A 22,049-nucleotide genomic window follows, 5' to 3' on the forward strand; every position below is an offset into this window, starting at 1 on the left:
CATATTTATATTGTAAGTCATTACTTCATTTTTTTTTATAGTTAAATGATTTTTCAATGTACGGTCATACGCATTTTGATTATGGACATTGGGTTTGTTAACATTTTGGGGCTATTCAGAATAATGTAGCAGGCTGCAGTGGCACGTACCTGTAATCTCAGCGGCTCTGGAGGCTGAGACAGGAGGATCACAAGTTTGAGGTTAGCCTGGGCAACTTATTGAGAACCTGTCTCAAAAAAAACAAAAAAAGCTGGGGTGTACCTCAGTGGTAAAGTGCTCTTGGATTTGATCCCTAGGACTCCCCCCCCCAAAAAAAAAAAACTGCTGTTAAAGTGCAAATTTTGTTTATTTATTTTTTTCACTCCTTTTTGGTCTATAACTAGGAAAGGAATTGCTAAATCATATGGTTATTCTGTGTTTAACTTTTTGAGGAACTTCCAAACTGCTTCTACAAGTGACTACAGCATTCTGCCTTCCTCTAGCAATGTATCAGGATTCTAATTTCTCACCAACACTTATTATTGTCATGGTCGTCATCTTCTTCTATTTTTCCGTACTGGGGATTTAACTCTGGGACACTCAAACACTGAGCCACATCCCTAGCCCTATTTTGTATTTTATTTAGAGACAGGGCCTCACTGAGTTGCTTAGTGCCTTGCTGTTGCTGAGGCTGGCTTTGAACTCACAATCCTTCTGTCTTAGACCCCTGAACTGCTGGGATTATAGGCATGCACCACCGTGCCTAGTTTATCATCTTCTTTATTATAGTTATCCTACTGGACTGTGAAGTGGTATCTCAAGGTTTTGCAATGTTTTTCTAATGAGTAATATGAGTGTGAGCATCATTTCACGTACCTATTAGATATCTTCTTTGGAGAAATGTCTTATCAAAAGTTGTGCCCATTTTTTATTGGGTTGTCTTTTTATTGTTGAATTGTTAAGTTTTTTTTTTGCATGTTCTGTATACTGGACTACTATCATAAATCATATATACCATATGTAAGATTTGTAAAAACTACTCCCATTCTGTGGGTCTTTGCACTTTCTCAGCACATGCTTTGAAGCACAAAAGATTTTAATTTTAAATCTAATCCCCATCCTTTTTTTTTTTTTTTTTTAATTTTGAGACAGGGTCTCATTAAGTTGCTTAGGACCTTGCCAAGTTGCTGAGGCTGGCCTTGAACTTGTGATCCACCTGCCTCAGCCTCCTGAGTTGCAGAGATTACAAGCATGCAACACTCATACCTGGCTTGAAGTCTAATATTTTTTCTTTAATTGTTTTTGCTTTTAAGAAACATTTGCCTAATTTAAGATCATGAAGATTATGCCTTTTTTTTTTTCCAGGAGTTTTATAGTTTTTGCCCTTGGATTTAAGTCTTTGATCCATTTTTAGTTAATTTTTGCGTATGGTACGGGATAGAGATCCAACTTCATTCTTTTTCATATAGATATCCCATTGTCTTGTACCAATCTTCCTTTCCTGTCTGGATACATTTTATTTTATTTTACTTTTTCCTGCCTAATTACCCTGGAGAGACTTCTGTTGAATAGAAACTATGTTGAATAGGAGTGGCAAGAGTAGGCATCTTTGCCTTCTTCTTGCTATTAGGAGGAAAACTTTTAGTTTTTAAACATTGACTATGATGTTAGCAATAGAATTTTTTTTTTTAATTTATTTTTTGGTGTAGATGGACACAACACAATGCATTTTATTTTTATGTGGTGCTGAGGATTGAACTCGGGTCCTGCCCGTGCTACGCAAGCGCTCTACCGCTGAGCCACAATCCCAGCCCCAGCAATGGAATTTTTGTAGATGCATATTTCAGGTTGAAGAAATTTCCTTCTATTTTTTATATATCAGAGTAGCCAGGCACACCTGTGACTGTGGAGGCTGAGGCAGGAGGATCACAAGTTCGAGACCAGTATCAGCGACTTAATGAGGTCCTGTCTCAAATTAAAAAACAAAAAGGGATGGGGATATAGCTCAGTGGTAAGGTACTCTTCATTTTAATCCCCAGTTCCGCAAAAAAAAAAAAAAAAAAGAAAGAAAAGAGGAAGAAGAAGAAAAAAATTTATTTATTCATTCATTTTATGAATGAATGAATAAATGAATGAATAAATAAATAAACTTGCTCCAGCTGGGCATGATGGCGCATGCCTTTAATCCCACTGATTTGAGAGACTGAGGCAGGAGGATCCCAAATTCAAAGCCAACCTCAGCAACTTATCAAGGCCCTAAGCAATTTAAACCCTGTCTCAAAAAATAAAAGGGACTTGGGATGTGACTCAGTAGTTAAGCGCCCCTGGGAATGTGGCTCAGTGGTCGAGTGTCCCTGGTACCTGCCCCCCCCCCCACCACCACCACCAAAAAAGAGGAGGGTGGGAAAAAATGACAGGGAAAAATCAAGAATGGCTCCTAGTTTTTCTTAACTCTGCTGGTGGTGTAACATATATTAGAATGGAGAATTCAGGATATAGACGTGGGAAGAAGCAATAGAATTCAGGATACAGATGTGGGAAGAAGCAAATTTTTATTCTAATGTGTTATATATGACAGCAGAATGCATTAAATTCATTTTACACATATAGAGCACCATTTTTCATATCTCTGGTTATATACAAAGAGTTCCATTTTGAACACGTTTAAGTTTGAGGGTTTTTTGTTTGTTTTGTTTTGTGGTACTAATGAACCCAGGGCCCTTTACCACTAAACTACATCCCCAGCCCTTTTTATTTTTTGAGACAGGGTCTCTCTAAGTTGCTTAGAGCATTGCTAAGTTGCTGAGGCTGGCCTTGAATTTGCAGTCCTCTTGCCTCAGCCTATTGAGTTGCTGGAATTATAGGCATGTACCACCATGCCCAGCTTTAAGTTTGAGATATTCTTACGAACCTTCTAAGGAGAGACGTCAGATAAGCAGGTGGGTTGAGCCATTAGAATTTGACTTATAGCAGGAGAGATTTAGAATAAAGACAGAAATTTCGTTTAGTAGAATATTTAAGGCCATGAGACTCCTCTCTACAGGATCATCTGGGAGGAGACAAGTCAGGTCAGCAGTGGAGACACAAAGGAAGCACCACTGAGCGGGACGAATAAAAACAGGAGAGAACCAACAAAGAAAAATTAAAAAAAAACAAAAACAAAAAAACACGGACTTGGGGATGTAGCTCAAGACCCCCATCTGAAGTAGATATTTGGCAAAGGAAATGAATAATCCCCAAGGAATACAAAAGGCCAGTGTGAATATGAAAATAACAATTCAGTTTGCAAGGCATAAAATATTTCTTTTGGCTTATAAAAGTGGAAAATGTATGGGCTAGGGCTATAGCTCAGTTGATAGAGTGCTTGCCTCTCATGCACAAGACCCTGGGTTCAATCCCCAGGATCACCAAAAAATAAAAATTTATAATTAGTGTTTTGAAAGAGGATGCAGGGAAATGAATTCGATATTTCATACCTGGTTGTTGTAGGAGTAAAATTGGTCCAACCTTTGAAAACATTTAGAGTTTTGCTTACTAGGTTCACTTTTAGGATAAATTTATCAATAATTTGTGTTAAAATATCACTATGAAGACGAGACATTTACTAAGATGCTGTCACAGAAAAAAAAATTAGAAACTTATATGTATAGCATCAGAAGATCAATCATATAAATAATAGAAGCTATGGTATATTTAGACATTAAACATTTTTGTTAATAAAAAATGACATGGCAAACAATATAATTAAATAAATATACTACAAAATTTATGTTTAATAAAATAAAATCCCTTTTTAATTTATAAGGTCCCATTTTTGTAAAAAGTATTTTAAAATACAGAAACTATCTAAAAGGAATTATACCAAAGTATTATCTATAGTTTCTACATATTAGAAGTACAATGTTTTTTAATTTTCCTGTGTTTATGTTCTTTAAATTATCTACAATGACGGACTTGGGGATGTAGCTCAGTGGTATAACACATCCCTAACAAGACTATGGGTTCTGTCCCTAGCACTGCAAAAGACAAATAAGTAAATAAATGTCCTACAGTGAATATGTAATTGACCAAATTCTTACTCTTTTTCTTTTTGCTACCAGAAATTGAACATAGGGACACTTAACCACTGAGCTACATCAGCAGCCCTTTTTATTTTTTGAGACAGGGTCTTACTAAGTTGCTTGGGGCAACTTACTAAATTGCCTTGCTAAGTTGCTGGCTGGCTTTGAACTTCTGAACCTCCTGCCTCAGCCTCCTGACCTGCTGGGATTACAGGTGAGCGCCACGGTGCCTGGCTATCAAATTCTATTTTTTTCTTCCTTTTTTTCCAAATTATTTTTTAAGAAGAAAATAAATTATATTTCTTAGGTAGCAAGGACAATCCTTCACAAGGATACTCCTGAAAAATTTCCTATTTATTTTTCTGACTTAATTGTTAGATTTAAGTGAACTAGTCAGAAATAGGGCTGAGTCTCTATCATGAAAGGCTGGAAAACTTAGTCAAAATGAACAAGATGGAGTTTATGAAGGCGAAAAATAATATTTAGTTCTATACTCTTAGAACATCATAGTATATGTTAAAACAGTAGATCATAAATTAACTGTAGTATAATTGTTTAAACAAGATCCTTTGTTTTCTTAGAAAATCTAATTAGGGATACAAAATAGATTTGTGTTTCAAGTACTATTTTTTGTTTGTTCATTTTTTTGAGGTGGGGATCTCACCGATGAATGTGAAGTTATACTCCATTTATATATAATGTGTCAAAATATATTCTACTCTCATGTATAACTAATTAAAACAAATAAAAAATATTAAAAAATTAAAAAACCTTTTCAAATAAGACTTTTTTTTTTTTTTTTTTTAAGGATGGTGAGGACAAAAGCTGCTGTAAATGGTGTGTGTCTTCCTTCCAAAATTCATGTCTTTGTTATTAGGGTTGTTTTCTTTTGTTTTGGATACCAGGAATTTAACCTAGAGGTGTTTAGCCACTAAACCACATCCCCAGCTCTCTATTTTTATTTTCAATTAATTAATTTTTGGTGCCAGGGATTGAACCACCGAGTCACATCCCCAGCCCTTGTTTATATTTTATTAGAGACAGGGTCTCACTGAGTTGCTGGGCCTTGCTAAGTTGGTGAGGCTGGCTTTGAACTCACAGTTCTCCTGCCTCAGAGAAATCCCTTGATTCTTCAAATCCCTTGATTCTTCTTCTAAGGGAATTTTACTGCTGGGCTATGTCCCCAGCTCCCCTCCCCACAACCTTAAAAAAATATATTTTGAGACAGGGACTGGCTAAGGTTCTCAGGCTGGCCACTGAGCCTAGCAAGTATGTTTCTTAAAAGGTTAATTGCAGTGTGAAATCCAAAAACAGTTCAGTGAGCATTTTGTATTTTGTTACTTTCAAATGCATTAGTTTATCCTGTACATAAGAGTCTAATTTTATTTTATGATTTTGGTGTAACATGTATGTGTCACTTGGAAGCTGCTGGTCAGTAAACATGTAGATTTTTCCATATGTTGCTGTATCATTTTGCAATATCAAAACAGTCAACATGCATTAGTTAAGTCTCATTAAAAACTGGGCTCAATGGAGAGTGCTTATAATCCCAGCAACTTGGGTGGCCAGTCTCAAGTTCAAGCCCAGCAGGGGCAATAGTGAAACCCTGTCTCAAAGGAAAAAAAATTCTCATTAGAAAAGTTTATTGGGAAACTGTTGTTGAGTACAACAGTGGTGGTTAGAAGTTTCAAAAATTTGAATTTAAACTTGAATTGTGTCATTGCTAACAAAACATATCAGTTTTTTTTTTTTTTTGAAACATCAGGTTACTTCCTTCATTTTGGAGGCAGTGCTATTTATCCCAGTTTGAGTAGTCATAAATTTGACAACTGGTCTTTCTTTTATTTTTTTAAAGTAAAAATGATGTTCTGTGTCATGTGAAAATCCACAGTTAAGGTAACCTATTTATGGTGAAAGAGTGAAAGCTTTTCCTTAATATCAGGAACCAGACAAAGAAGCCCACTTTTGCCACTTCTTTTCAACCTATTACTGACAGTTCTAGCCAGAGCAGTCAAACAAGAAAAATAAATAAATAAAAGGCATCCAAACAGGAAAGGATACCTGGTACCTGAGCTTGAATCAAGACAATAATACCAAACTGTACATGTAGTCAGTATTCATTGCCATTTGCACATGAAATGATCTTGTATTCAAGAAAGCCTAAGGAATGCATTAAAAAATTACCAGAGCCAATAAATGAGTTCAGCATAGTTGCAGAATACAAAATCAATTACATTTCTATATACAAGCAATGAACAATCCAGAAAGAGAATCAGCCATGAGTTTACCATGGAGGTAAAACACACACATTGAAAACTGAAAAGCATTACCAAAGATAGGAAAGAAGGTGTAAGTCAATGGAAAGATTTCCAGCGTTGATGAACTGGAAGACTTAGTGTTAAGATGGCAATACTCCCCAAACTGAACTACAGATTCATTGTAGTACCTGCCACAATTCCAGCTGCCCTTTATGCAGAAATTCACAAGCTGATCCTAAATTCAGACAGAAACTGAAGGGACCCAGAAGATGCAAAACAATCTTGAAAAAGAAGAGCAAATTTGGAGGACTCACACTTCCTAATTTCAAAACTTTACTACAAAGCTACAGTAATCAAAATGGTGTGTTATAGGTATCAGAATAGATAAATAGATTAATGAAACAGAATTGAGAGTCCAGAAATAAGTCCTTAAATTTATGACCAATTTACTTTTAAAAATTAATTAATTGATTGATTGATTAGTTTTTTTTTTTTTTTTTTTTTTAAATAATATGTTGTGAACTTTTGTAAGGATGGCCTTAGGCCTGAGTCTAAGCAACTCCATTTTATTTTTTTATTTTTTTAAAGAGAGAAAGAGAGAAGAGAGAGAGAATTTTAATATTTATTTTTCATTTTTCAGCGGACACAACATCTTTGTTTGTATGTGGTGCTGAGGATCGAACCCCTGGCCACAGGCATGCCAGGCGAGTGCGCTACCGCTTGAGCCACATCCCCAGCCCCGATTGATTAGTTTTCACAGGGTTGGGATCAAACTCAAGGAAGGGTTCATGTGTGCTGGGCAAGGACTTTATCACTGAACTGCAGTAGCTCATCAGTTTACTTTGAAAAGAATAATAAATCCATTTATCTTTTGAACAAATGGTGCTCACATTAAGGGATATCAACATGGAAAAGAATGAAGCTGGACCTTCCCTTACATCTTTTACAAAAACTATCTCAATAGATCAAGGAATTAAATTTAATAGTTAAAACATACAAATTTAAAATCATGGCATTTGCAGGGAAATGGATGGCATTAGAGCAGATTATGCTAAGTGAAGCTAGCCAATCCCTAAAAAACAAATGCAGAATGTCTTCTTTCATATAAGCAGGACGACTCAAAATAGAGCTGGGAGGCAGGGAGGAAGAGCATGAGAAGAAGATTACCATTAAATAGAGAGGTGCTTGGGAATGGGAGAGAGAAGGGGAAATGCCGGAAGATGGTAGGAGACCCTCATTGTTATGCAAAATTACATATAAGATGGTGTGAGGGGGAAGAAAAAAGAGAGAGAAACGTGTCACAGTAGATTGAGTAGAAAGAGGGGAGGGGAGGGGGGGATAGGAAGGGTAGCAGAATACAATAGACACTAGTATGGCCCTGTGTATAAACTTGGCTGTATAACCAATGTGATCTTGCAATCTGTACACGTGGAAAAATAAGATTACGTACCCCATTGACAAATATATGATATGTCAAGATCATTGTAATGTTTTGAGCAACTAATAAATTTTAAAAAACATACAAATTTTAGGTAAAAAAGTAAATGAAAATCTCTGTGACCTTGGATTAAGCAATGGGTTTTTTTTTAATTAATATTTTTTTAAAATTGTAGTTGAACACTATCTTTATTTATTTTTGTGTGGTGCTGAGGATTGAACCCAGTGCCTTAAACATGCGAGGCAAGTACTGTATCACTGAGCTACAACCCCAGCCCAAGCAATAAGTTTTTAAGTATGACAACAAAAGTATATGTTGTGCAAGAAAAAGTAGATACATTGAACTCCATCAAAACTAAAAACTCTGCACATAGAGTGAAAAGATAGCCCCCAGAATGGGAAAAAAGTATTTTAAAGTTATATTTCTGCAGGGATTAATATTCCAGAATATATGAAGAATGCCTATATGTAGCTCAACATCATAACAAACCAATTAAAAAATGCTGAAAACATTTAAGTAGACATATCTTCACAATAGGCCCATAAAAAGATGCTCTACTTATCATTAAGGAAATACAAATCAAAACCATAATGATATATTGTTTCATACTCACTAGTATGGATATTATCCAAAAAGTAGTAAGTATCAGTTAAGCTATAGAGATACTGGGACCCTCGTGCTTTGTCTATGGAAATGTAAAATGGTGCAACCACTAAGGAAAACAATTTTGGGATTTCCTCAGAAAGTTTCCCCTCCCTTCCGCTTCCCTCGGGTACTGGGAATGGAACCAAGGTGGGTCTCATGAAGTTACATAGACTGGCCTTGAATTTGTGATCTTCCTGCCTCAGTTTCTTAAGTTGGGATTACAGGTGTGTGCCACTATACCTGGCTTTTACATGTACCTATGTACAAGTAGTATTTTGTTTTTATTGCAAGTCACCGTTAAGAATACAGAACTGGGCTGGGGCTGTAGCTCAGTGGTAGAGTGCTTGCCTAGCAAGTGTGAGGCACTGGGTTTGATCCTCAGCACCTCATAAAGATAAAAAAATAAGGGTATTGTATCCATCTAAACTACAAAAAAATATTAAAAAAAAAAAAGAATACAGAACTGTTTACATGTACAGTTTGTTATAATTGTCTTGATTCAAGCTCAGGTACCAGCAGTCTTAACCACCATGGCCTTTGTACCATCAGTATAAATGTACATACACTGGGAAAAAAGTTGTGTGGTGTTTTAGTGGTAATATGGAAGTAAAAATTTTAACATTGTGGACTTCAGGAAGAGCTATGTATTGTATTTTAAAAACTACTATATTGATGTGCATATTTTTAAAATGCTATAACCATATTATAGAAAATTGAAAAAGTAACACAAGGGGAAAGAACTTAATACTACTGTCATTTGTGGGTAGTTATGTAAGGGTAAAAGAAATTGAAGTTAAAGGGTAAAAGACCGGGTATTGTAAAGTTTCTAAGCTGCAAGGTCTGAGTTAAAATGTAAAGGATTAGGTATTGTTAGGTTTCTATGCTACCTGCAAAACCTGAAATTTCTGTAGCTGTTAAGACAATGCTTGGAACCGCCTAGTAAATATTTCCCCTGACTACTTGGTTGTTTAATAACTGAAGGGCTCTGTGTGGTCGCACGTAGGCCTTGCAGGGCCTAAACCAATCAGTTTGAATGTGTACTCTCCTTAGGAATGACCTATCACTCCAGCCTGACCTGTTCCCGCCAATGAATGAACTAATCATGTTTAGGAGTTGTTGTTCAATTTTCCCGCGCCTCATGATGATTTGTTCTGATGTATACAAAGCCCTCCGCCCTCCCCAAAAAGTGTACTTAAGCAGTGCTCAGCCCCTGCTCGGGGCTCTGGGCTGCTTTCCCTTCTTGAGTGGGCTCGGAGCCCCAGCATGCTGGTTCAATAAATCCCCTTCTGCCAATTGCATGAGTGGTCACTTGGTGGTCTCTTTCTCCGACGCTTCGCCGGACCCTTACAGTTCCTTCTAGTCTCTTAGAGAGTAGACTTTTTGTGATGCTATACTGTTCTGTATTTATAATTCTGGAGAATCATAGGCTAATCTTGTCTTTTTGTGGTTGAACCATTGTGCATTTCAAGGGAATAGAGTGTCAAGGCTGGTACATAGGTTTTAGTAAGTGTGCCAAGTCCTGTAGTAGCTGGTTAGGTTGCTGTGTTGAAAGGTTCAGTAGCAAAAAGTCCCAGTAATCCCAGCAGCTCAGAAGGGTGAGGAAGGAGGATTGTGAGTTCAAAGCCAGCTTCAACAATGGCGAGCGAGATGCTTAGCAACTCAATTACACCCTGTCTCTAAAGAAAACGCAAAACAGGGCTGGGGTTGTGGCTCAGTGTTCCAGTGCCCCTGAGTTCAGTCCCTGGCACCAAAGAAAAGAAATGTTTTCTGGTGGTCTTGTGAAGAGAGATGAGAGAATTATTATTTGTAATCTGTACTTTTTCTATCTAAAATGTAGAGTTTTCATCACATGTGGAAAAGATTTTACCTTATTATTTCTCAAAGATTAATTTTGTTCCTTCTCTACTTCCAGACTCCATTTACATGTGTATCTGGCCTCTTGATATCTCACTGGCCATTGGTACTGTTGTCCCCCGTCCCCCCCCCGTGTTTTATTTTGGGTAGTTTATATTACTCTTAGTTATAGTTACTTAGCAATATTTAATTTGCTGAGAATCCTTTCCATTAACATTTTCATCTTTACAAGTTGGATTTTAATCTTTTTTATATCTTCCATGTGCTTAGCATCTGCAAGTGATTCTCTGCCCTTTTGTATAAGGAATATAGTTAGAACAACTATTTTGTTATCTTTGTCTGCTAATTCTGTTATCTGTGTCACTCATAGGTTTAATACTCTTGATTTATTTTTGTCCTAAGAGTCATTTTCCTGCTTTATTGTGTGCTTGGTGATTTTTTTTTAATTTTTAATTTTTTTTAGTTGTAGATGCACACAATATTTTTATTTATTTATTTTTATGTGGTGCTGAGAATAGAATCCAGTGCCTCACATGTGTGAGGCAAGCACTCTACCACTGAGCTACAGCCCCAGCACCTTGGTGATTTTTTTGTTTTTTACTGGATGGTCAGACAGCATTAGTTTTACCTTGTTGGGTGATAGATACTTTTGTATTTTTTTTTTTATTCTTTCATAACTGAAATTTTATTGGTTGTATTGAGGATCAGTACACATTTTACTTAGAATTATTAATTCATGTATTGAAAATCTAAAAAGCCTTATGCTGTGATTCTTTCTCAGTTTTCCCAGTGACTTTCCAGCTTCAAATTTGGAGGCAAATTTTCCTTAGGAGGATCAAGTAAGCTGGTGGGGGTTTTGTAATTCAAGAGACTGAGATAGGAGGATGCAAGTTCAAGGCCAGCCTCAGCAACTTAGTGAGGTCCTGAACAACTTAGTGATGATTATCTTTAAATAAAATATTAAAAAAGGGCTGGGGATGTAGCTCAATTGTTAGAGTGTTTGCCTTGCATCTTGCGTGCACAAGGCTCTGGGTTCAATCCCCAGCACCACACACACAAAAAAAAAGAAAGAAAAAAGAGCTGGGAATGTGGCTTAGAGGTTAATGGTTAAGAGCCCCTGGATTCAATCCCTGGTACGGGGGTGGGGGTGGGGGATATATATATATAGTACCAGTATCTTCAAACATTGCTGAGCTGTTACTTAGCTCCCAGCAGTTCACAACTTTTTTATATACACTACATACTACATAAACAAATTTTCTGGTCTTTCACAGACCATTAAAAAAAAATGATTAGGAAAACTGAACTTCCACAACCAAAGATGTTACAGAGTACATGATTCTGTCAGAACAGTGATCCAGGAGTAGTTTTCTTTAGGAAGTAATTCTACTAAACAATAATACAGGAATAGAAATATTTTAAGATATTCAAGACATTAAATACAGGACTGTGACTTCAAACTGCCATTTAATATGCTTTGCATTGTAGGATATAAAATTAATCCCCAACCTATGGAATGTTAAGCTTACACCCCAAGTCTGTCCAAGCCTCCCATAATGCAATATGCTACTATTTTCTGGTTGTACACCAAAATAAACAAATAGCAGTTGGTTTCATTTATTTATTTTTCTTTTTAATATTTTTTTTTTTAGTTATAGGTGGACACAATATTTTATCTTTATGTGGTACTGAGGATCGAACCCAATGCCTCACGCATGCAAGGTGAGCGCTATCCCTCTGAGCCACAATCCCAGCCCCTGGTTTTATTTCTTACCACAATCATTTATACTAAAAAAGTGGGGAAAAATTAGGATTCCTTTCTTTTAAAAAAATGCTTTTGGAGCTATAAAAAGACTTGCACTTATAAAGTAGTTGATAAGAACATTTCTCTGGGTTGTACAAGGAGGAAGACAGAGACCTCTGATAAACCTATGATTAATCAGACTTGACTTTTTTCTCTTCCACTTCACCAGAGGCTGGAATCTCCTCATTTTTAGTTTCTCAGTTTTCTGCAGGTAAATCATCTTTAGTTTCTTGGTTAACCACTTCAGCCTGTTTTTCCTTTGCTCCCCTTTTCCCTTTTGTTTGCACTTTTTTTGCCCTAAGTGTTATCGTTTCCCTCTGCCTTCTTAGGCTTTGTGTCCACTTTTATAGGAGTAGATTTAACCTACAGCTTCACATGGGCTACTCCTTTGCCACCCTTTTGGTAAAGCTGATCTTCCTCTTGGGCATGCCGCGCTGTCTGTCCACTGCTGCTCCTCTGGCTGCCTGAGTTTTTTTTTTTTTTGGTGTGTATGTGTGTGTGTGTGTGTGTGTGTGTGTGTGTGTGTGTGTTGGTGTGGTGTGCTGGGGATTAGAACCCAGGGCCTTGTGCATGTGAGGCAAGCACTCGCGTACCAACTGAGCTATATCCCCAGCCCCCCCTCTTTTTAATGTTCTTATAAACATTCTTGAACTGTGTTCTGTGACAGATCTGTGTTAGAGTACTTTGATCCTTTTAAACCTTAAGGCAGGACCAAACAGCCTTTAATCTAGGGCAAATTTTCCCCAATACCCACTGAATTATAAGATTTCCCCTTTTCTGCCCCTGTGTGAGAACTGGGGATTATTAATACTCCTTTTGGTTGGTTCTTCCCTGGGTTCAAGTATTTCTCTGTACTGATCAGTGCTCACTTGAAGACTTAGAAGGCCCCCTGTTTAGAACTTCAGAGGTGGCTCTTTGTATGCAGTTGTCTTTTATGGTATTCTGCACTGTAAATGTTATCTGCCTCGGCTTCCCCAGACTTTCAGTCCTGTCTCATCCATCCAGGTTGCTTGGGTTCCCATCTTAGTGCTGAGACTTGTAAACTCTTTAGGCAGTAGGGTTAGGCCAGTCATAGGGTTTACCTCACTTGTTTTCCCTCTTCAGGGGTCGCTTTCTCTGCTGCCTGATGTCTAGTGTCTAAAAGCCATTGTTTCATATATTTTGTTAAATATTTTTTTTAATTTTTCAGGCAGGGAGAATCTATTCCCTGTAGGTTCTTCCAGTCCAAAATTTAATTTAGTGTATTTTCAAATTCAGATGAACTGAATATTTATTATGTTCTTGCTGTGTGAGTGATACGTTCAAAACTCTATCTAGCAAGGTATGGATGGGTACACTTGTAATCCCAGCTGCTCAGGAATCTGAGGCAGGAGATTACAAATTTGAGGCCAGCTTGGGCAATTTAGCTAGACCCTGTCTCAAAATAAAGAGGACTGGGGTGTAGCTCAGTGGTAGAGCACTTGTCTAGCATGGGTGAGGACCTTGGTTTAATTCCCAGTGGGGAAAAATCCCAAACTCAATCTAGTGTTTACTCTTAATCTTACTACATACACCAGTTGAACACTTTCTGTGAGTCAGGCATTGCTTATTCTTTGTTCAGCAAAACAAGATGGCCTTTGCCTATATGCAAGGACAATAGTTTTTATTTTATAGATGTGGAAACTGAGGCTGAGAGAGTTAGAATGTCCCCCATATCCATGTAGCTAGTTAAGTTCCAGAGCCTTTTGTTTTTAAAGCTAGTCTCCAAAATATGTATTACCAATTATATTTTGTTTGTTTGAATGCCAAGGACTTTATTTCATTCCCTATTATAAAAATGATCCTTGGGAGGCCACACTTCTAGCATCACATCAAATGTTAAACTGCACAATGTGAGAGAAGTTAAAACATGTTTTAATAGGTGTGTATTTTGAATATAAAACAGTAATGTGATTTACCAAAGGATCATGTATTCATATAACAAGGAAATTCTACTCAAAATATTTCTGGTAAAGACAGGCTTGATTATGCAGATTAAAAAATGGAATGTAGGTCTGGAGTTGTGGCTCAGCGGTAGAGTGCTTGCCTAGCACGTGCGAGGCCCTGGGTTTGATCCCTCAGCACCACATAAAGATAAATAAATAAGGTATTGTATCCAACTAAAACTAAAAAACAAATGTTTCTTAAAAAATTAATGTAAAGACATTGTCCTACACCTGCTCTGGAAGATTCAGTGATAACTTTTGTAAAACCAGAGCATTATAGAGAAATAGGCAGTGAATATCAAGTAGAATGTGCAAAAACTTGTTCTAATCACTTTGTTCTAATAGTGCCAACTAAGATTTGGTCTAAATCCATAAGACTTGTGAGGTCTACAACAGCATTTAAATGAGAACATCTTAAAGAACAAGCTCCAAAGCTGGCTGCAAGAATGGAAGAATGTTTTTCTTGCCAGCCTGTTGTATACAAAGCCAGCAAATGCCTGCTAGTGATAACTAGTAGTATGAAAATGTTAGCAGCTTGAGAACTTCAGTCCTGGCAACTAATTTTTTTACTTTGGTTTTTCTGTATATCAAACTTGAAATTTCTTCAGCAAGCTTAAATTCAGTGTATTGAATTTGTTAACGAAATGGAATAAAAAGCTTTCCTTAGCATTTTTCTTTCTTTAAACCTTTTCCCTACTCCTTTTACATGCAAAACACTCATCCAGCTTAGTATCTAATAAAATGTATGTAGATGGTTGAAATTCGTGTTTAAGTGTTGAGATTTACTGTTTCTTAACTGGTATTCTCATTTTTATGGTATTTTTCTCCAATTAGTATTTTTTTTTCTCTGTAAAGTTGGACTAGATAATAGTGATCCCTTTTCTCCTGTTCTGCTAATTTAACTTGATTCAAAAGTCATTTGTAAAGAAAAATTCTTCCCTTGTTGTTTCTGTTAATAGTGACCTAAGTTCTGTTGAAATGAACCTTGGCGCATATTTCTTTAGACCTATGTATGACTAAAATATTATCTTTTTTGGGGGGTGGTACTGGGGATTGAACTCGGGCACTTAACCACTGAGCCACATCTCCAGCCCCTTTTATATTTTTATTTAGAGAAAGAGTCTCACTGAGTTGCTTTGTGCCTGGGGCTGGCTTTGAACCCAATAATCCTCCTGCCTCAGCCTCCTGAGCCACTGGGATTATAGGCATGCACAGTGGTGCACGGCCTCTATTTTGTTTTTTAATCTCAATATCAAAGTTTTATAGATCATGTTCCTTGCAAAACCTAAATGGTTAAGGTACTGTTTCCCAATTATTTTTTTACTCAGTGGCACACTTACAATGTCAGAAAATTTGTAGTATTGAAAATTAGATCAAGTCCGTGACTGTGGAGTTGTTTTGCCCAGATTTGACTCCTCTGCCATTTATTATCTACAACCTTAAACAAGGTACTTCTTTTAAACTCAAATTTCTCATTTTAAAATGTTCTCATAGTTTGATTATTCCACAATGCAAATATATATCAAAATATCGTTTACAGTACATGCCTGTGATCCAAGCTAATTGGTAGACCAATTAGAAAGATTAGAAGTTCAAGGCTAACCTGAGAAACTTAGAAAGACCCTGTCTCAAAATAAAAAATAGAAGGGCTAAGGCTGTAGCTCAGTGATAAGAGTGCCACCAGGTTCAAAATCAAAACCAAGTGTACTTGTAGGATTGTTAGGTTATAGTAAACGTTAATAATATTTTTTAAATTATTATTTTAGTTTTTATGAGATACTGGGGATCAAACCCAGGACCTCTTGTGCATGCTAGGCAAGCACTTTACCATTGAACTATACCCTTAGCTCTAAGAAGATTTTTTTGTTTTTGTTTTTTCATTGCTGAGTATTGATTGAATCCATGGCCTTACACATGCTAGGCAAGTGCTCTGCCATTGAGCTTTTACATTCAAGCCCTCCCCCATAAATTAATATTTAGAGAGCCCTTAATATAATCCTTGGTTTACAGAAAGCAGGACATAGGTATTTGATAAAAAGAAATTTTAGAAGAGTGTTCTCATTGATGATAGTCATGGAAAAGCTGGGTGTGGTGGGCACATGCCTGAAATCCCATCAACTCTGGAGGCTGAGGCAGGATCGAAAGTTCAAGGCCAGCCCTAAGCAACTTATAGTGAAACTCTGCCTCAAAATTTTAAAAAACGCCTGGGGACGCAGATCAGTGATAAAATGTCCCAATTCAATTCCCCCCCCCATTTAAAAAAAAAAAAGGCATGAAAAGGAGAAAAATATTAAAAGAAAAAAATTATATGCACTGAATTATACACTTAAAATGGTTAAAATAGTAAATTTTGGTATATATATTTAACTATAATTTTTAAAAATAAATGTCTTAATTTATTTTTTTTTTTTTTGTGTGTGTGTGTGTGTGTTGCTGGAGTTTGAACCCAGGACCTTGTGCATGTTAGGCAAGTGCTGTACTGCTGAGCTACACCCCCAGCCTCTTTAATTTACTATTTTATTATTTTTTTAACTTTAAAAAAATTTTCTGTTTTGTAGTTGTAGATGGACAGCATGCTTGTATTTGTTTATTTTTATGCGGTGATAAGGATTGAACCAAGCACCTCACACATACTAGGCAAGTTCTCTGCCATTGGAGCTATAGTCCCAGCCCCCTTTAATTTACTTTTTAGTCTTATTTTAAGAGTACTGGGCATTAAACCCACGACCTTGGGCATGTTAGGCAAGAACTGACCACTAAGTACATTACCAACTCTTTTTCTTTTTCTTAAGGTAGGGTCTAGCTAAGTTGCTGGCCTTGACCTTCCAATCCTCTTGCTTCAGTCTCCCAAGTAACTGTGATTATAAATATATGCTCTAAAAAGTCCTTTATGAAGGAAATTTCTGTGTTTTTTTTTTTTTTTCCTTTATTTCACGTATTTATTTGTATGTGGTGCTGAGGATCGAACCCAGGGTCTCACACGTGCAAGGCTCTAACACTGAGCCACAACCTCAGCCCTCTGCAAGTGTTTTTGAGAACTTGTTCTCAGTAGACTCCAGGTGAGCACCAGTGCATCGTTTATATTGGAATACAGGGGCAGAAGGATGAGCAGGTCTGCAATCCCCTATTATGTTGTCCTGTGGAGAAGAATGCTTGGATTGGGGCGCAGCTAGATATAGCATGAAACTGAACTTGGGAATGGACTCTGCTTTTTCTGCCTCACCCCCCTGCATACTCTACATTATGGGGTTGAATCTAATAAGTCAGATAAAGGTTTGGGTTTGGGTACCAGTTGTTTGCAGGAGTTGCTGAGAATCAGCGACCTGTACTTAGAGTCTGTGGGGAGGCCTTGGCAAGATGTTGAGGAGAAATTCCTGACAGAGGTAGAGAAGAGCTCGAGGTTCTAGTTAACTCATTGCCAGGCAACTCAGAAAGAATAAGACCCGTTAGTCAGTTAGGAAATCCGAAGTGAGATGATGGGTGGGTTGCTCTTAGGTGAAAACTGGAATAAGATGGAAACAGAAAGTTATTGGCATAATAAGATAAGCATATGTCTTCCATTATTGCAGTGAATTGTGTTAATGGGCTTGTAAATACTATCCTTGGAGAACAGGGAATGTAGTTCAGTGGTAGCTTGTGTGAGGCCCTTAATTCAGTACCCAGCCTTGCAAAAACAAAACAAAAAAAACTGTACTTGGATAAATCTTAGTTTATAGTTATATATAATCTATATTTGTAAGAAAAGATAACAATTTTTTCACATTTTGTCTTAGTATAGAAATATATTATTATTTCTGTATTTGTGAACAATTTATAGAAGATAAAATTACCTTTTGCAGGGAGTAATTTAACAAAAATTCTTTGGTAATACTATCACTGTCTAATGTTTGTGCTTGTGTATACATTTATATATGATTGTGTCTGTATGAGGGATGGGGAGTGGGTGTTGGTAACAATTCTATTTAATGGTTACTGGCTTACTCTGGGCTTTAAAAAATATTTACTTATTTATAGCTTGGGTTTCCCTATGATCTTTTAGCCTCAAAGGATCCTTCTGTCTCATCCTAACAAGTAGTTGGGACAACAGGCATACACCACCTGCTTATTCAGGGTTTTAGACTGTTTTCCATTTGTTTATACATCTGTGAGTAGTAGCTGAGTATGGTGGTACTGACATACCTGTAATCCCACTACTGGGAGGTTGAGGCAGGATTGAAAGTTCTAGGCCAGGCTGGGAAACTAAGTAAGACCTTGACTCAAAATTGTAAAAATAAAAAGATAGATAGATAGGGAGATATCTTAGTGGCAGAGCACCCCTGGGTTCAATTCCCAATACTCTAGAGAGCATACAATAGTCTTTGCTATATAATAGGCTCTCAAAATTTGTGGAAAGAATAAATTAATGAATCTTGTTAGAATGGGGTTCACTATGTTGTTATTAAAACACCATCTAGGGCTGGGGCTGTAGCTCAGTGGCAGAGTGCTTGCCTTCCATGTGGGAGGCACTGGGTTTGATCCTCAGCACCACATAAAAAAAATACACCAATAAAATAAAGGCATGCTGTCCATCTACAACTGCAAAAACAAAACAATAAAAAACCCACCATCTAGACTGGGGTTGTAGCTCAGTGGCAGAGCACTTGCCTAGCATGTGTGAGGCTCTGGGTTTGATTCTCAGCACCACGTATAAAGAAAGAAAGAAAGGTCCATTGGCAACTAAAAAGTATTAAAAAATAAAAATAAAACACCATCTATACTTATAGTTGTCTCATTTTAAGTGATTATACATTTTGAAGTTTTACTGATTTATCATGATTTAAGTTAGTATTCTTATGTAGCTTTTAAATTTCCTATATTCTGCTCTCTCTCTCTATATATATATGTGTGTGTGTGTGTGTGTGTGTGTGAGATTTGTATATTTATATATATTTATTCTTATATTTCCTCATTTGTTGAATGTACCTGTGCCTCACTGACAATATGGCAATTTTGTATTTGTTTATTTCCCTGAATTTAGTGAGCACAGTAAATACTGTTTACTTTTGCATGGCGGCTCTAATTTGCAAGTTCCATATAAGTTTTCCTGGTGAGAAGTATAATAGATAACTATTGAGTAGATATTAGAACCCCTAAAAATTGAGACTCTATGAAATGTTCAAGTCTGTATAAAAGTCAATAAAAAACAAAGATTAATTCAGAGGTAGCATTAATTTCTGCTTAGGTAAGAATATTAAAAAAAAGAGTTTTCTTATAAATGTAGCTCATCTGAGACATTGATATTTATAATTTGGTACAATCATATTGGTATCATTGATATCAGATACCAGGTATCTGATAGTTCCAGATACATCTCACATGGATTTATCTTAACCTTTGTAGTAGAAGCCTGTCAGTAGTTGTCTTTCCTGTGCTTCTGATTCTATCCCTCCTACCTGGCTCTACTCCCAAATAGGCAAACTTCTGATTCAATTTGTCTTGTGCAAGGAAATAGCGGAGGGAACATTTCATCCCTAATGTTGCCAACAATTTTACATGATTCAGAAATCTATTTTCCTATCTGTGACCTCTTTCCTAAGCTGCCTGCTTATCATTGCCTGCTAATATTTTTCAAATATCTCACGTCATCATCATGTCTGAACACACAATGTCTCCTCTTTATAGCAAACAAGCTCCCTCTTGGATGTTCCCTTATTCAGTTAGTGTAATGTTTGGTGATAACCATGAGTTACTGTGATTGATTCTTGGCTTGAACTTCTCTTTGTCTAGGTTTTCTCATCCATAAAATGGGGATAGTTAGTGCAATGTATCTTATAGGTTATAAGTAAAAATTAAATAATAAATTTATGTCAAGTACTGGTACCTAGTAAGCTCTTAAAAGGGCTTTAGCTGGGGATGTAGCGCAGTGGTAGAGCATTTGGCTACCTAGGGAGACTCTGGCTATAAATAAACCAGTCAAAAAATTTTTTAAACCCAGACTAAACCGGTAACCATTAGAATTGTTACCAAAACCCACTTCCCGTCCCTCATACAGACATACATAAAAACGTGCACAAGCAGAAACATTAGCATACATAAGGAACTGACTTCTCCAGAACCCAGAGGGGGAAAAAAAGAAGTATTAGCTTTTAATGTTATTGATAATACCCTCCTTTCAATTGTGCAGGCTCAGAGTTTCAGGTTTATTTTTCTTCCGCTCAGTCACATTATTGATTCTACTTCTTGTGTTGTTTCTCAAATTTATCTTATTTTACTGTCCTTATTTCTTGGCTGTCCTGTCCTAATTGATTTCTCTACTTTTGTAATTTCCCCACTAATTCATCTTGTATACTGCTTTCATTTACAGCCTTAAAACAGATCAGAGGTCACTCCCCAGTTGCAAACCCTTAATGACTCCCCACTGTATTTGTGATTTCTCTCACCCTGCCATGGTTTCAGTTTCACATGTTACCCATATCAGTCTTTTTTTAATTTTTTTTTTTTTTTAGTTGTAGATGAACACAATATCTTTGTTTTTATGTGGTGCTGAGGATTGAACCCAGGCCTCAGGCATTCGAGGCAAGCACTTAACCACTGAGCTACAACCCCAGCCCCCATATCAGCCAATTTAGCCAATTTCAGAGCTTTGCTACTGAGCCTTTCCTTTGCCTGGAATCTCTTTCCTATATGTTGAAAAAATGGCAGTGGTGAAAATTTTTCTCGCTTTGATCCCCACAAACAGATCCAGACAAGATATAAGAAATTATATACTCTTTCCCAAATTTTTAAAAAATATTTATTTTTTTAGTTGTAGTATTTCACTTATTTATTTTTATTGGTGTTGAGGATCGAACCCAGGGTCTCGAATGTGTGAGGCGAGTGCTCTACCGCTAAGCCCCAACCCCAACCCATCTTTCTCATTTTTTTGATAATAGCAAATTCAGTATTAATAGCTACTCTGTATTTGTTAGGAAAACTGTATTTAAATGAAAATTCATGAGTTGAGGGTGTAGCACAGTGGTAGAGCACTTGGCCCTGGTTATTCAATTCTCAGTATCCCGCGCCCCCCCCCCCCCCCCAAAAAAAAAGTCTGATGTTTATATAGTTAGGAATTAAATAACTAATGATTAACTAGATAGACTCTATATATTTGGTTACTTTCTATTAGAGGTATCTCATGCTCTGTATAATTTGTCTCGTCTGTGTACTTATTTATTTTTAGGTTCATGCCATGAGCCTTCTGAAAGGTACTTAGTGGCATTTGTCATTTATTAGGGATGGGTTTGAGATATGCTTATGTATCTCTTTAAGGAACTGGTATAGATAAGCAGTAGCCAGTACTCTGGGTTAATATGCTTTTAGCCGTGAACAAATTCTCCAGTGTATGTAACATTACTTATTGTGGTTCTCTTAGAATTTGAGTTGAGTAAATTCAGAAAGTATGTTAAAATATTGAGAAGTCTATATTCTTGAACTAGGATACACCATAGTATCATAGTATCATGGGTTGATGTAGTTAATTAACAGTTGCTAAGTGCTCACAGTTATTCTTGAGCTATTTTTGTTATTTCCTAACCACACCTAAAACCCAAGAGTAGTAACTTCAAATATGCCTTACAAATGTGTGCTTTATTGAGACTCTATCACATTGATCATTTAAAATATAAGTGTAAGTCGGGCATGGTGGTGCACACCTGTAATCCCAGCAGCTCTGGAGGCAGAGGCGGGGGAGGATCACTAGTTCAAAGCCAGCCTCAGCAACTCAGTGAGACCCTAAGCAACTCTAAATAAAATACAAAATAGGGTGGAGATGTGGCTCAGTGGTCAAGTCCCCGAGTTCAATCCTTGGTAGTCAAAAAAATATATTAAAAAGTTAAAATATACGTGTAAGTGATCTGTTTAAAGTGAGGAATGTTTATGTGAAGCTTTTCTGGCAACGATTTTCAGTGGAGAAGCATGGCAAGCATTACTCGAGTGGTTGAGGTAAACATCTTCTATGGTGACATGAAAATGTGATGATATGAAATGATGAAGGACACTTCACCTCTGTGATATTGTTTGGAAACTCAA

The 22,049-nt window shown here is 36.8% G+C and overlaps 1 protein-coding gene and 1 pseudogene across 3 annotated transcripts in view; one reads left to right on the forward strand and one right to left on the reverse strand.

The window, feature by feature from the left end:
- Cbl (Cbl proto-oncogene) overlaps positions 1-22,049 on the forward strand; it is a 104,805-nt gene that overhangs the window by 36,876 nt on the left and 45,880 nt on the right. Inside the window, exon 2 of one of the 3 annotated variants that reach the window (XM_071616772.1) lies at positions 3,946-4,254. The exons of the other annotated variants lie outside the window; for them this stretch is intronic. The gene's annotated coding sequence lies outside the window, so the exon portion shown is untranslated. The remainder of the gene's footprint in view (positions 1-3,945; positions 4,255-22,049) is intronic. 3 annotated transcript variants of the gene reach the window in all.
- LOC114088851 (non-histone chromosomal protein HMG-14 pseudogene) lies at positions 12,171-12,467 on the reverse strand (annotated as a pseudogene).

Source organism: Marmota flaviventris, chromosome 9, assembly GCF_047511675.1.
Source record: "Marmota flaviventris isolate mMarFla1 chromosome 9, mMarFla1.hap1, whole genome shotgun sequence".
NCBI lineage: Eukaryota > Metazoa > Chordata > Mammalia > Rodentia > Sciuridae > Marmota > Marmota flaviventris.